A 16,601-nucleotide genomic window follows, 5' to 3' on the forward strand; every position below is an offset into this window, starting at 1 on the left:
TGATTTGACCACTTTTCTTTAGGAGAAAATATAAACCCCTATTCCCGTATATTTTCTGGAAAAATTTTCCAGTTTCCCCCCTTCAACCCTCTTTTCAACTCCGATCTGCTCGCCGTTCGACCTCCGATCAACGAACTGAAACCACCATCGTGTTTGTTGTCGACCAATGAACAAAACCCCTCAAGTCTCTCATCGTGAATCGACGTCGTTTGTCGTTAATTTTAGTTGGAAGTATCGTCGGTTATAACTCGATTTCCGTTGGTTTTTCGTCGATTTACGTCGATCCGGCCATCCATTTTCGACACCTCCCGCACCATCATGTTCCTTGCATCGTTCTGTGTCCACTGGTGTCCTCTGTTTCTCCGTCGTCGCTGGCGCGTAGAGGGGTGAGAAAATCAAAGTTTTTAATATTTTAGAATCGAGCTCTCCGCCGTTCAAAATTGTGAACCGAGCTCGGTAAGTGTCTCAAAATGCCTCAAAATAATTATTAGGAATTTTTCCGGGAATTTTTCGACACAGTATCACTGTTCACGCACCGTCACTGCACGTAGGGGGTGTTAATTTTGTAATTAATTTATGTTATGGTGTTATTTGTGTAAAATTCAGGTGTTAGTTTTGTAAATATTTTAAGAAGATGACTAATTTTGTAATTAATTTCAGTGCGGGTGATATTTGAGTTAAACTGTCGACTATTAACCTGAGTTGACCGTTGACCATTGTTGACCAGAACTTTGACCAGCGTTGAACGACCTTTGACTTTGATCGGGTATACCTATTCTGACGTTTTTCGATGTCCTGAATCTGTTTTTGGGGTCCATTTCGCCAAATTCAAACCCAGTAAGTTGGTTTTCACTGATTTATCACCCGATTTGATCCATTTTACGGAATTAAGCTTCGCTTTTTATGTAATTTCTGTTGATATGCATCTGAGGAATTATTGGAAGATGGATTTCAAGATCGAGGTGTTCGAATGGAATTTAATGGTCGATCAGTATTGCATGAAAATCGAGATAATACTTTACTACCTCTTTATGCTTTATGGAACATGCGTAGTTAATGAATTTTCACACTCGATTCGAATATAGTAAAAATTCAGTAATTGAATATAGATCAGATGACTAATATAAGGAATTGAAGGACAATTTGAATTCAATTACAAGTTATGAGATTAAGTGATATAGGAATCAACACTGGATATGAAATTTTATAATTTATCTCATTTGATAAGGTATGAAAATACTTCGATTGGGTAAAATTACAAAATTACCCTTATGTTTAAAAATGACAAGAATTGTCCCTGGAAGTTGGTTAATAACTCTGAAAAGACATATTGATATGATATAATTACAAATGTTCATAAGAAATGATAGTTTTGCTTAGAAAATTTGGATAACTGGTTTTTAACCCCAAAAGGGTTTATGCAAGATGCTATAAGTATGTTAAGAGAATCCTTCCAAGATCAAAGAATGTTCAAGAAAGCAATTAATCATAGGATCTCTAAATTACATTATTTTTGTTAAGAGTTAATACCGAAATTATCTGGTTAAGAAATTACGAAAATGCCCTTGAGAGGTAAAATAGTCCAAGTTGACCCTGAATAAGAAAGTACGTTGAGGATTCGTACTTAACTCAATTAAGTATGGATTTGATTGTTAAGATCCTAACTTAGTGTAGAAAAATTCCTGATATTCCGTTTGTAAAATCTGAGAAGGCACTTGACCTAAAAATATCCGAGTTATGAGTAAATACCTGAAGAACAATTTATCAGTGGTGTTCTTTTGAACGAATTGTTCGAATGGATTGAAATAAATGATAAGTTTGAATTCGATAATAAGAGCGGATGGAAGGAAATGATTGTAATACACTGGATCTGTAAAATGACCAGAATACCCTTAGAATGCAAATGACCAAGAATATCACCAAGCTCAAGAATGATTGGATATCCTCGAGCTCTGAAATGAATGGAATAAAACTGAACACTAAAATGACCAAAATAACCTTATAGCCTATACTAAGTAAATGTCTTGAATTAATTAAGGAATCTAAATAAGCATAGGTGTTGGACTACCTTTAAAAGTTACGTAACACAACTTAAGTCAGTTGATCAATCTTAATGATATGTCAATACCTGAAAAGCATAGATGTTACTTGAATGCATGTTCATCTTCTCAAGTGTGGCTCGATGATAGTTTTGGAAATATTCAGCTCAGATCAACTCTATATCGTATTCAGTATTATGAATTGGATAATTGTTCGACAAATCAACCATGAAGAGCAAACTGAACTGAAAGGAAGTACAATATGTATCCAAAATTCAGAGACGTCCAAATTAATCTAGAAAACTCCTAAGTAACTGGAATAGATTTGACTGCTAAATGAACTAGGTAACCTCAATGACTGAGGATTTAGTAAGTGATTTAGTAAGTTACGGAACATAGCTTAAGTGAATTGATCAATCTTAATGATATGTCAATACCTGAAAGGCATAGATGTTACTTGAATACATGTTCATCTTTTCAAGTGTGACTCGATGATAGTTTTGGAAATATTCAGCTCAACTCTATATCTTATTTAGTATTATGAATTGGATAATTGTTCGACAAATCAACCATGAAGAGCAAACTGAACTGAAAGGAAGTACAATATGTATCCAAAATTCAGAGACATCCAAATTAATCTGGAAAACTCCGAAGTAACTGGAATCGATTTGACTGCTAAATGAACTAGGTAACCTCAATGACTGAGGATTTCAAGATATCGTTGAAGTGTGAAAATGAAATAAAGACCTTTGGAAGACCTATTTAGCGATGACTCCAAAGATGATTTATGGACATTGATTGTTGTTATTAAAGAGTGGATATCTGAAGGACAAAGAATGAACCAGTCAACAGGCATTAGTTCTGGGAGTTGTTCAGCTTGAGTTATTTCTTTAATCCGATAAATCGACACAGATTGTAAATGTCTTGAACTCTTCTAATAGTGTTTCTGAACTCCGACATTCTATTGGTATACTGAAGATCCGTGTATCTCTGCCTGTTAAGATTGTCCTGTACCTCTGAATAATATCCATAAACTCTTATGTGTTCCCTAATCACATAAATATTTTATCTAATTTCCGAATTGAATTCTGTTATGATACATTACCTGAATTCTGTTCTGATTTCTGATCTGGATTCTGTTATGATATCTGATCTGAATTCTGTTTTGATTTCTGATATCTCCATTTATCGACGGAGAAATGTTTTATCTGAGGGGTTTATTGTTGGAGGAAGATTATCTACAGACTCCTCGGCTTTGTGCTCAGGGTATAAATTGTATGTGCGATTGGGTGTATGGTTCTGGGGAACCTACACATTTATGATGTGAACGGATGGGGTATATATATATGTTTTAAAAGATCTATATCTTTTTACTGGTTTTACGGGAACACACTAGATAACCTATTCTGATCTCCTTTCGAAATACTTATCTGAACTGAAAGCTCATTGTCTGTTATCCCTGAAATATCCGTAGGATCTCCGCTCAGCATAAAGATCTGTAGATGTCTGAACCGATAAGGAAATATATGTTTATCTATTACTCAACATTGCAAGTTAAAAGAATTGTAACAGTGCAACTATCGTCATCAGTATGAGAGTTCTTCTGGATTGCTTCCAGAGAATGGTACATGTGATTAGGGGGCATGTAATTGTATTTTATTTTATATACAAGTCTGAAAATATGTTTTATTTATGCATACTTATAAATCATTTTATAAGTTACATATTTTAATAAAAGTTTTAAATTTTTCGCTATTTTTACAGTGGGTCGCTCAGGTGGCCCTAATGTGACACCTTAGATCAGATCGGGTTACCCTTATCGGTCTGAGGGGGTTACATATACATTCAAACATTTATCAATCATGAAATTAAGGATTAAATTATCAAACTTATCAGTTATGAGGGTTCAATCACAAATCATGACCATCAATGATGTCTAAATTATAGTTGTATACATTTTGGGACTTATCTGTATGTGTTAAAAATTTCAAGGATCACATAACATATTAATTATTATTGATTACATATATTATTAAGGGTAAACTATATGAGTGATTCTTTATGTTTTTGGTCGTTTGATTTTAGTTACCAGTTAAAAAAAAGAGTGGCTTTGATTTCATACGTTATCGCTCCTTCGGTTTTATTCCCTCGGCTCCTTTTGGTTTTAATCCCTCGGCCGTTAACTCATTAATATAAATCTGAGTTGTCAATTAAAAAATAAAATAAAAGCCCCATGTTTCTTCTTCTTCGTTCACCACCACTACCACCACCACCTAACAGGAATTATCATTATTTGGGTTATTACCCATAACCATACACATACTTCACTGCCTCTTAATGGACCTTAGATTCTATTCATTCTCAATTAAAGGGAATCATGTATAGAGAACATCAGAGGTTTTCTTGAAGGATTAAGGGCTCTATTCTGGACTCGACCAATAAAGAACTGGTTTTAGATTAATTTCTCCCATGCTCAAAAGCCTGTCTGCAACATGAAGAAGATAGCCAATTAATACGTTCATCAGGAAAAAAAATAGTATCATATATCAAACTCCAAAATTTTCCACAAGATTTATTTATTAAGACAACATCAGATGAAAAGCAGGCTGCAGAGATGTAATTTATTTCGTACTGCCATTTCTCATTTGTATCCAGATGAGCATATGGATGCATAAATTAGTCAGGGACACAACTTGTCATTCCTCAACGGAATGATAACAGCGCTGGTGATGTAGATTTTATCTCATTTGCTAATGATGTTCTTCGATTCCCAGTTGTTGAAGAGCTCAAAGAAATCAGAAGTCAAGTAAATCTAATAATTGATTTATAGTTTGATACATTTCATATATATTTTAAAGTATAGATAATTCAAGATTAAAAATAAAAACGAGTTTAAGATTTTTATTTTTTAAACTAATTTTTTTTCCACATTTATCGAATGTTAAGCAAAGTTATTAAATTAAAATTAATATCAAATTGATAGAATATGTAAGTAATGAGGATCAAATATGTATCTATATTAAGTTTTGTTAACGACCACGTCAGTTCCTTCGTCAAATGTCAAAGGCAGGTCGCCTGACTGATATCATTTAAATAGTTAAATGGTTTGATTGACAAAATTGAAAGATCAGTGGTCAGATCAAAATCTCCCCATAGTTAAGTGAACATGGGTGTAGTTTACCCTTTTATTTTTAATATTTTATGAATATTTTAATACTTTTTAATATTTTAATAATTTCTTTTTTCTCTAAAGATTAAATAAGGTTCGAACCTTCAATGAAAATCAAGGGCAAACTACGCAAATGATCACTAATATTTGAGTAATCTTTCATTTTTACCACCGATATTTTAAAAGTCACAAATCGGTCACTAATATTATTGTTCGTTACAAATTGGTCACTCGATGTTAACAGTCGTTAACAGGCGTGATGGAAAACACAATTGGCCCGTTAACTGCTTGCATGGACTGGGTTGACTGCCACGTTAGAGACCCAAAAGCCTTCAACGATCACCTCTTCTACTTTAAAAAACCCAATCCCTAAACGTAATTTAAGGTTTTTCATTCCTATCTCTATTCTTTAAAAAACAATTCTAAAAAATGTAAGAGAAGATAAATCCTTTGAAGATGGAAGACTTCATTAATGTTCCACTTTGCAACTGTGGATGCCCAACTAAGGTTTTATTTTTATTTTCTATCAAACCCAAAAGAAGCTTACCATAAAGCATAGTGTCGTCCCCCCTTTGTCGTAACCTCCATGCAAGTATGGTTTTTCTTTGCTAGTTTTTCTCACTACTTTTTCTCTCAGACGAATGAAAGAAGAAGAAATGGGTTTATGGAAGAAAAAGAAATGTCTTTATGGAAAAAGAAGAAAGGGGTTTATGGAATCAGAAGAAACGAGTTTATGGAAGAAGAAGAAATGAGTTTATGGAAGAAGAAGAAAATGTTTATGGAAGAAGAAGAAACATGTTTATGGAAGAAGAGGAATGGTTCAGAATGGTAAATGAAGCCCTTGATTCCCCCCTTTATCAATTAGGGTAAACTACACAGTTGATCACTAATGTTTGAGTAAGTTTTCGTTTTCCCCACTAAAGTTTCAAAAACGTGGCTGTCAACCCAGTCTAGGTAAGTAGTTTACGCGCCAGCTGTGTTTTTCTTCACGCATGTTAACGACTGTTAACGTCAAGTGACCAATTTGTAACAAACGATAACGCTAATGATCGATTTTTGACTTTTGAAACATCAGTGATGAAAACGAAAACTTACCCAAACATTAGTGACCATTTGTATAGTTTACCCTAAAGTCAATCATGTCTTCAAACTATGTAAAACATCAATTATCCCTCAAAGCATACTAAAAAAATAATTCTTCTCTTCTGTCACATTAATATGTGTGGAATGTTGCATGTTTTTAGTATAATTTATTCCTCATTTGTAACTCGAATATTATTGATTTGTTTCTTTCTTAGGTTTATTTTGATCATGAGCTTTATTAGATTAATTACCCAAAAACCATCAGTTAAAGGTAGACTCTAGAATTTAACTAAGAGTCGTGGTAGGAGTCAAGAGCACGACCTGAGGCACGATGTGATCCGAGTTCGGCGCAATAGAATCTAACGTACATTCAATAGCTTCTAGAAGACGATCCCACATTATCTTGAAGTCAAAATTCAGAATTATCTTAAAGATAAATGCTTGTGAGATAAATAAGAGGTTATCTAGAAGATAAAGGAGAATTCATCCGGAACTACAAGTTTTAAATATTTATATTTATCTTTTGTGATAAACCTTTAAATTTAAATTTAGGATTTTTAGTTTGAATATTTTATCTTTATCTTTTATTTAGTATTTTTAGTTGTTTTATTTTATTTGAATTCTTGGGTATAAAAACCCCTTGGATCATAATTTGGACTGAGATTGGATTTTGTATTTCCTATTATTTTATATAAGTTATATTTTTTTTATTTCTTTTCTATCTTTTACATTTTTTATTGTTTCATGAAATTGCTAAGCATGATCCAATCTATACTTAACTAAATCTCCACTTAGCCTGAAGTTTTGTGATGCTCAATTCTAAATGGTGAGAATTGGGACTTGTTCTTCACATCTTCGAGATAGTATTCTTCGATTCTCCAGAAATTGGAAGTGACAATCGACCATTTTTTTAATAGTTACAACACCTTCAACTCAAAAAGACGTCGTTGGCTTTAAGGCTGCTTTGGCATACAGTTTGGGAATTAGATCAGTTGGTTGAAATTTGGTTTCTTGTGAATAAACTTAACGGCGATCGGCTAAGGAGAATCAAGATCGAATTTGATTCTCAGAGAGACTCTATAACTCGAGTTGGGCTCTTCCAGAACTTAAAGTTGTTTTGGTGTTAACGGTGAAAGATTTAATTAGACCAGTCAATACCGAATTTTGTAGATAGACTTGAAAATTTCGGTCAACTAGAGAGAAGAGTTAGGTGCAGGGGTTGGACAATGTAGAGTCTAACCAACGTACTATCAAGGAAGAAAATATATTTTGATGATCGATCGAAATTGAGCCTAGCAAAGCCTAAGGCTATATCATCACAATCATATTCTTTATTTACAATTTACTATTATTAATTTTTACCTTATTATTTTTATTTATTCTAAACCCCATTTTTTTAATTATCTCGCAGATAAATAAAGGTTGAAATAAGGAATTGACATTAAAATTACCTTAGTTATTGTGGATCAACCCTGTTTCTCTATACTAATTTCATTATTTTTATGAAAGAATATATTTGTTTTTATTTGATAATTTCGGCACTTATCACACATCATCATTAAAACTGGATTGCCAAGTTAGCATAATAGATCAGCACATCAATATTGTTTACTGTCACATCAATACCGGAATCATCAATGTCAATTAAAGGGTAAATTTAATGCAATTAAATGACTTTTTAAGGATAAAATTTATGCGACTGAAAAACATAAATAAATTTACTGATTTGGATTCATTTTAGAGGTGAAATGACCCCTTAAATCTTAATATTATTTTTATTATTATTATTTATGTATTTTTTTTGAAAATACATATTTGGTTTTTGAATAAGTAGCTTTGTCATTTATAAATGTTTATGCTTTTCATATCTTATATTATTGATTTTAAATATCTAAATAAATCATATTTTTGGAGTTTGTGGTTTGGGTAATTACTTTGGTGGCCTAATTTGACATATTTGATTCAGGTTTAACTTTCAGATTGGGTTGAAATTGTTTTCAATAACTATTGGTATCTAAACCTAAATTCGTGGGAGATGGGCGTTTGATATCATATGAAAGAAAAATTAAGGAGAATATAAAAATATTATTCATTACTTATTTTATTAAGGACAATTAACATATTTATACACAATAAAATTTGTTACCGTATAACATATATTTAATCAAATACAATTATTAGATAATATAAACAAAGATAATTACTAAAAGAAACTGATATGATATTTAATTGTAAAATTTGAATTTAAAAAGGATAATATATTTTTTAAAATAGTAAAAAGAAGGATAATATAAATAAATTAATATAGTTTGCATAATCTTATCATTTATCACCCACCATTGTTTCTTATCTTTCTTGATGATAAGATGTTCGCATGATTAACAAGTAAAAACGAAAACGAAGCAGCATGAAGCATGTGACTCGATATATTAATATATATTACTACACTGTTTTTTTAAATTAAATCTCTACTTCAAAATAAATAAATGAAATCTTCTTTAAAATAGTTTTTGTGTTATAATATATTCAAAAATATATATTCATTAAAAAGTTATGATATCACATTTTATGGAGTGACCTTAATGATTAAAAGATTGCTGTTTTTCTCATGGATTCGAGTAACTGCATCTGCAAAATGTGTTTATATTGTTAATGATTAAGAAATATTATGAATAAATACTACCGTGAATCATCCCGTACTACTAAAAAGAAAAAAAAGAAAAAGAAAAAGAAAAAGAAGAAAAAGAAACATGGAAGCCACACACAGCTCAAAGGTATAAAATGAAAAAACCAATTATCCCTTTGATAATTCATCCACTTGCCAATTTATATTTTTATGGGGCTTTAATTATTTCTCCAGTAGGTGCCAAATTAATTGGCTTTAAAAGCTGCGAGGAAATTTTGCGTATAAATATAAGGGTTCTTGTAAATGATTTCATCAAAACATTAGAAATGCTACTTTTCTGGATTTGAGTTTGATTAGGGTTGTTGGGGTTGTTGTAGAAGATTAATGCTTGGTTTGTAGTGGGGTTTTCATTTTGTATGGGTTGTCCAGAAATGCTACTTTTCATTCCCATATTCTTTCTGTTTGTCTATATCCTTGGTGCGAGCATCCGGAAGAATTGAGTAGTGGATAGTCCCTCTACGGTTTCCTTGTTGGCCGTTTTTGTCAATAACATTATTATAATAATTCATTAGACAAGCCTTAAGGATGCGTTTCGATTGTTTGGAGATGCGTTTGACGAGTTCATTGCGTTTCGAAGAATTATTAGATTTTCAGTCGGGTCTTCTTCTGCTTTCTTGTGCTGGGGTGGTGTTGCGTTTGAATGTGTGTTGCTCCTGCAGCTGCTTTGAGTTTGTTTTTGGCTAGTTATATGCCTTTGGTGTTGCTTCTAGTTGCTGTCCTCTGGCTGCCCCTGTGTTTGTGTTTGCTGTGTGTGTTCCTTGAATGTTTTCCGGCCGGTGGTGGAGAGGCGTTAGTCAGCTGTAGTTGGTGCTGGGATGTTTCCTTGATGCAGGAAGGTTTTTCTGTAGTTGTTGGTATCGAGGTCCTGTAGTGGGCAAAGAGGTGGCTGTCGGTTATAGTTTATTCGACGTGCCCATACTGTCGATGGATGGGCGTTTTGTCCTGGTCTGAGTTTTATGGTTTCTTCTGAATTTCGGGAGTTGTTTTTCTCTGGAGTTTCAGCAACTTCTCGTGTAGCTCGTGTTTCATTGTGTGGGGAGGCAGTGGGCGTCTTTTTCCTCTGCCTTGTCAGGCGGTTATCCAAAGTGTGAGTGTATGAGCCTCGGATATGCATTGTTTTGGGAAGCTAGGAGGTTGTTAGAGATGGTGCTCTGACATGTAGGCCCTTGTGTGATGTTCCTTTCGTGGAAATAAGGTGATTGCTGGGTGTTTGCATATATTTTTTTCGAGCTTCAAGGCTATTGTTTGTTGGATTAGGGTAGTTTAGTGAGCTGCTTTTCTCAGTGCGTTGATTCTGCCAAGTTATGGTTTTTGGTGTTTCGGTCTGTTGTTTAGTTTCTTTCCTCGGGTCTTGATGAATGTGTATGGTCCTCATTGTGTCCTTTATTCACCTTGTCGGTTTGTCTGAGGTGGCTTTTTATGTGTAAGAATGGGACTTGTGAGAGGACGGGGTACCGTCCCAATGTTGTAAGTGTTTTATGTGTATTTTTCTTTACCATCCCAAGTCACTTTTTTTCCTCTATTTAAGATTAGGGAGATTTTTTAATGAGGTCCTTGAAGTGGTTTATTTTGTTATTTTTAATACAAAGTACCATCTTTCAAAAACAAAAACATTAGAAATACATTTTCATACAAAAATGGAGAGATCAGTAGTTAACTTCATAATTAGTATTGTGTTGTTGGGCATTGTGGTGGGTTCTAAGGCTACTACTACTGCTGTGTACATTAGTAGCATTACTCCTGCGTTCCACGAACCTTATAAGATTGATTGGGACCTGAACAAGGCAGGAGTTGCCTGCGCCCCGTTCGATGCCGATAAGCCTCTCGAATGGCGCAGACAACATTATTGGGCTTCCTTCTGTCGAAGCAATGGTCCTTCCTTCCCAGCTAGTTGTGGCCAGTGCTTAAAAGTATTAGAAAAGCAAATATTAAAGGTCCTTTTGGTGAATGAAATTTGATTTCTCATGCATGAGTTTAATATAAATACTGCAGATCAATGCAGGTGACCAACCTTGTCAATGAAGTCAGCGTGGTGGTGAGAATCGTCGACAATTGTGAACCCGGAAGATTCTATTTAATATAAACTGCGTTTATATGATCAGAGATGGGTTGATCACCTCCACCACCTCCGCCACCTCCGCAACCACCGGCAGGTCCTGGTGAGACTAATGTCATAGCTTACTGATCTGACTACAATGTTGAAAAGTATAACTGGAGCTACGGTGTCGCCGCTTGCGGTGCCTTAGATGGTGGTAAACCCTTGGAGTGGCGCCAAAGATATGGATGGACCGGTTACTGTGGAAACGTTATTGGTTCTGAATTGAAAGACATTAGTGGCCAATTCTTAAAGGTATCAAATGATTTATATATTTCCATGCATGCATATACATAGTTTAATCAATCTTGGCTTTAATATAAATTTAACCAGCACTCGTACAAAAGATGAGGAAATAGTGAGACTGGTGGACAGATGCGGGAGCGGAGGCCTGGTGTTGGACTTAGATACTGCGTTTAGGCCGATTGATATTGATGGCCAAGATTCCGCGTCAGGCCATCTTACTGTGGACTATCAAGTCGTGCAGTGTGAAGACGATGTGGATTCCCCACTTCTTCTCTATTCCCAGTAACTTTAGTTTATAAAATTTCTACTCCATTTCATATGTATAAAATAAAGTTTTATTGCCAAGGACTACTATGCAACAAACATGTTACACCAGAATCATGGTTAATACCTTGAATCTTTGAAGAATTCGTCACATATATTTAGAGATCGTTTGAGGTTAGGTAAGACCGAATATCCATAAATGCAAGTCTACGTATAACACTCAGATCAAAGTCAAATTCAGTAGTCGGTTACACGTGAGAAAGATTAAACATTCTCATGACATCCAAAATTAATATTTTTAAAAAGATCAAATTGTCTCGTTTTGTGAAAAGAAAATTTTGATAACACTACTCAAGAAAAAACTGATATGTTATTAAAATAATAATAATAATAATAATAATAATAATAATAATAATAATATGAATATGATTGTTGATGGAAATATTAAACTCCTAAAAATAACACTACAAAAACGAAAAAAATGTTAAATAATAAACTCAATGAAAATATTGATTAATCAAATAAAAATATTAATTCACGCATGCTGAGGGATAGTTCGTAAAAAAATAAGAAGCTAAATAAGTTAAAATAACAATTAAATCATATTAAAATGATAGAATTGAAGTATATACTAAGTGGAAGGACTAAAACTGGAATTAGCTTAAAATTGTTAAATGGTGCGGGTCAAGCGGGTTGTTCAAGCCCAAAACTTTTAGTCTTACCTCCTTGACCTTCTGAGCGTGAATCTTGTCTCTATTTCTTCGGAAGATATAACAATCTCTGTAGATCTAACTTTGATCCCCTCAGTTTTTCTTCTTCGATATACCCAAATCCATCGTTGGATCATCACGATATTCAGGTAAGCCATTTTTCTAATTGAAGGGAGCACTTTCACTGTTTCTATAACCCTTCAGACCGATACAGGTGGCACGATCCGATCCGAGGTGTCACATTAGGGCCACTGGAGCGACCCACCGTAAAATCTCAGAAAAATTAAATTTTTTGTTAAAACATGTAAAATCATAAAGCAATTTATAAAAATAACAGTAAAATTTAACATTATTAAAAAATAAAATAGATTTCAGACTCAGATATAAAAACAAAATACAAGTTACATGCCCCTTAATCACATGCACCGTACTCTGCAAGCAACGCCGATGGAACTCCTTTACTGATGTCGATAGCTACACTGGTTTGATTCTTTCAACCTGAAATAGTGAGTCAATGAGTGAACTTTGGGAAGCTCAATAGTACAGAACTAGCAGAAGATGCTGAAGAACATGCATATAATATGTAAGCATAATTTTCTTATTGGTTCTGACATCTACATATTTTTATGCTGAGCAGAGGTCCTACCGATATCTCAGGTAGTAAAAGACAGGAAGCTTCCAGTTCAGAGTAAACGTTAAGAGGACTAGGTTCAGGAGATCAGAAAAGGGTGTCTAGTGTGTTCCCGCAAAACAAATGAAAATGTAAAGATCATTTTTAAAGCAGTAGGAGTTTAAAACGTATTTTTCAAAAACCATAGTAAGTCCCTACAACCGAATGCCAATTTGCAGTTCCTAAAACTACATCCACAAGGACTTACCCTAGGCCCAAAAAGGCGTAGGTGACAACCAAAGGGAGCACCTTGAGTCCATAATGTCTTACCCTCGCCGAAGCGTAGGTGCCCGCCTGAGGGGAGTGCCCTCAGGCCCATAAAGACTTACTCAATGCACACAACAAAGGATTCACTTAGGGTCCATAAGGTCTTACCACTAGGCCCAGGAGCCTACCCAAGAGTCGCCTTAGGTCCATAAGGAAATACCAGTCGATGCTGAACCTATAAAAGGAATTACCAACAGTGACTGAACCTTCCAGAGATAGGAATTTCAAGTTGATGCAAAACCTATACAAGGAATTACCAGTAACGACTGAACCTGCCAGAGTCTTCATGCAGATCCCAAAGTACCCCAAATAACACATTTTCAGCCAGTAAACAGAGATATCAGAAATCAGAGCATAGATTAGAACATAAATCAGAGAAAACATTCATGTGATCAGGGAACACATTAGAAGTTCCAGATATTGTTTGGAGATACTGGATAATCTTATCGGGCAGAGAAACAAGGATCTTCAGTATACCGATAGAATGTCAGAAATTAGAATCACTATCGAAAGAGTTTATTAGTGGTCTGGATCATCAATTATTCAGAATGTGATTTATCAGGTTCATAAAGTATTGGGACATTTTTCGGAGGCACTAAATAATCATAAAGGTATTCAGAATCTTTTACATCTGAGTTACTTGTGTTTTCAAATATGACCAAAGTGATTCCATTATTTAGGAAAATCAGAAGCATTTTGGGCATAAGATTCTTGGAGGATTCAATTGATTTGAGTTGATAAGGGGGAAACAAAGGTTCAAGGCATTTACGATTTGTGTCGATCTATTGGAATATCGAGTTAACTCAAGCTGAACAAGTCCCATCAATGATACATGTCAACCAATCAAATCACTGCACTTTCAGAGTATTCACTTTTTAATACAGACAATTCTTGTGGAATTGGTCATCTTCAGAATCATCACAGAATAGATCCTAGGGATGGTACATAATGTAAGTTCATCAACGTTACCAGACTTATCCAATTCACTTACTTAATTCTCAATCATCGACGTTACTTAGTTCATTTAGTAGCTAAGTTTATCCCGGTCACTTCGGAGTTTCCAGAGTAATTCAGACATTTTTGAAATTCAGATACATATGATACTTCCGTTCAATTCAATTCGGTCATATAATAAAGTTATTTTGGTACTCTAGGTTGATTTAATCGTTTCAGAGCTTGAGGGTATTAAGTCATTCCAGGGCTTGGAGATACTTTAGGTCATTTTACACTTTAAGAGTATTTTGGTCATTTTACACTTCAGGGGCAATTTTGTAATTCCAATATAGATTTGAAATTTAAATCGAAGATTCCAAGGTTCAAGTATATCAATATATGATTTCTCAGGTCGTTTCCATTATCATAGCCATTCCATTATGCTTAACACTTTAAGCGTATCATCGTCATTTCATTCAAATCTATCAGTGGCATACTTTCGATAAGTTAGGCTTAAATGCAATTTAGTTCCTTTAACATTCAGGGTATTTTGTTTCTTTGATCGTTGGAGGTTATTATAGTTATTACGAAGATAAAGGACATTTCAGTAATTTCTTTAAATTTAATCATATGCAATTTCTATGATAATTAGTCAAGTATGTCCTTTTAGAGTTATTTTTCACCATCTGGGAAAGTCTTAGTCCTTTTATATTATCATAGCCATTCCATTATGCTTAACACTTTAAGCGTATCATTGTCATTTCATTCAAATCTATCAGTGGCATACTTTGGATAAGTTAGGCTTAATGCAATTTAGTTCCTTTAACATTCAGGGTATTTTGTTTCTTTGATCGTTGGAGGTTATTATAGTTATTACGAAGATCAAGGACATTTCAGTAATTTCTTTAAATTTAATCATATGCAATTTCTATGATAATTAGTCAAGTATGTCCTTTTAGAGTTATTTTCACCATCTGGGAAAGTCTTAGTCCTTTTCTATTACAAGGGCATTTTCGTAATTTTATCCCAATAGGGCTACTTTTGGTAATATCCAAATATTCCCGATATTTAACCTTAAAAGAAATTAATCAAAATTTACGGATCTTGAAGTCAATTAATTTATTATTGAATCACCAAACTTATTATTATTATTATTTCCAAATGATCTTCCACTTTCTTAAGCGAGCCATATAAGTCCTATCCGATTACTGACTTTTTATAGTATCCGTATCGAGTTTAGGAAGTCATCACTACATACATGTGACCAATTATACTCATCCATGCAGAAATCAATACTAACATGTTCCAATAAGCACCCAAGTCCCGACATGCTTCATCATCCCATACAAACAAGAAAATCCCATGTAAATAACATACAAGTAATAGGAAAGACTTAGAGTGTTAGCTGAGCCTCCAAGCAACTCAAATATCTTTCTAGATCATCCAAGAATAAAATCATCCTTGGCCTTGCTCTTTGGCGGTTTTGCACCACTCTTCCACCAAGTAAAAGCCAACAAAATGGTTCCAACATTAAAATGATGAATATAAATTGTTAAACAACAACTAAACCTCATGAACAGATATAAATCATGGGATGAACTTCTTGGATCTCAAACCCTCCCAAAGCCCTATAAAAGTTCAAGAACACCATTGAAGAAAAGGTGAGCTTCCCATTAAGCTCATGGTCCAAAGACCTTGAATCTTGCCTTGATAATCTTGAGTAGATGAAGCTGATAAAGAAAGGTGGGGCCTTGGAGAAAAGAGAAGAAGAGAAAATAAGAAGAAAGGTGAGGAGGAAGAAGGAAACAGTTTGAATGTGCCTCTGGTGAATTTAGAAATATTACTTCTTGAACTAAATAACAAGTTAATTAGAAAATGATGTCAACATGGAAGATGAAGTTGTATTGTTCCTTACTTTGATATGTCTAGAGAGATCGCCACATGCCACTTGAAGTTGTATGTAAATACCGGGGGAGCCTGTATGTATTGAGAAAGTTTTTAATTTTTTTCCATAAAAATTATATATAATATAAAAGAAAACAAAATGATACTCATTTTAGAAAGGTTTTGATAGTGTTTAGAAAAGAAATTGACCTCATGTAAAAAAATATTTAACAATAAAAATTTTGAAACTTAATTTTCTTAAATAATTTTTTTTCCATACAATTTCTAAATTTTACACAAAAACAAATTTTCTAAGTCGTCCCTGCATGTAAAGGCACAAAAATTCTAATAACTTAAAGCTTAAGCATACATACAAACTTGGGGATCTCTAAAGTGAAAGCTCAATATGGAAAATTATGGGGTAAAAATTATTTCAAATCTTCAACCGGAAATATTGATGTACTCACAAATAGAAATGTATCTGTAACAGAAAAACTATAACACTAACGAATGGGAGGTGAGCTGATAGTTTCCAATGTATTTCGATTTTTCTTG

The sequence above is a fragment of the Hibiscus syriacus genome, unplaced genomic scaffold (genome assembly GCF_006381635.1).
Source record: "Hibiscus syriacus cultivar Baekdansim isolate YM2019G1 unplaced genomic scaffold, ASM638163v2 tig00015919_pilon, whole genome shotgun sequence".
NCBI lineage: Eukaryota > Viridiplantae > Streptophyta > Magnoliopsida > Malvales > Malvaceae > Hibiscus > Hibiscus syriacus.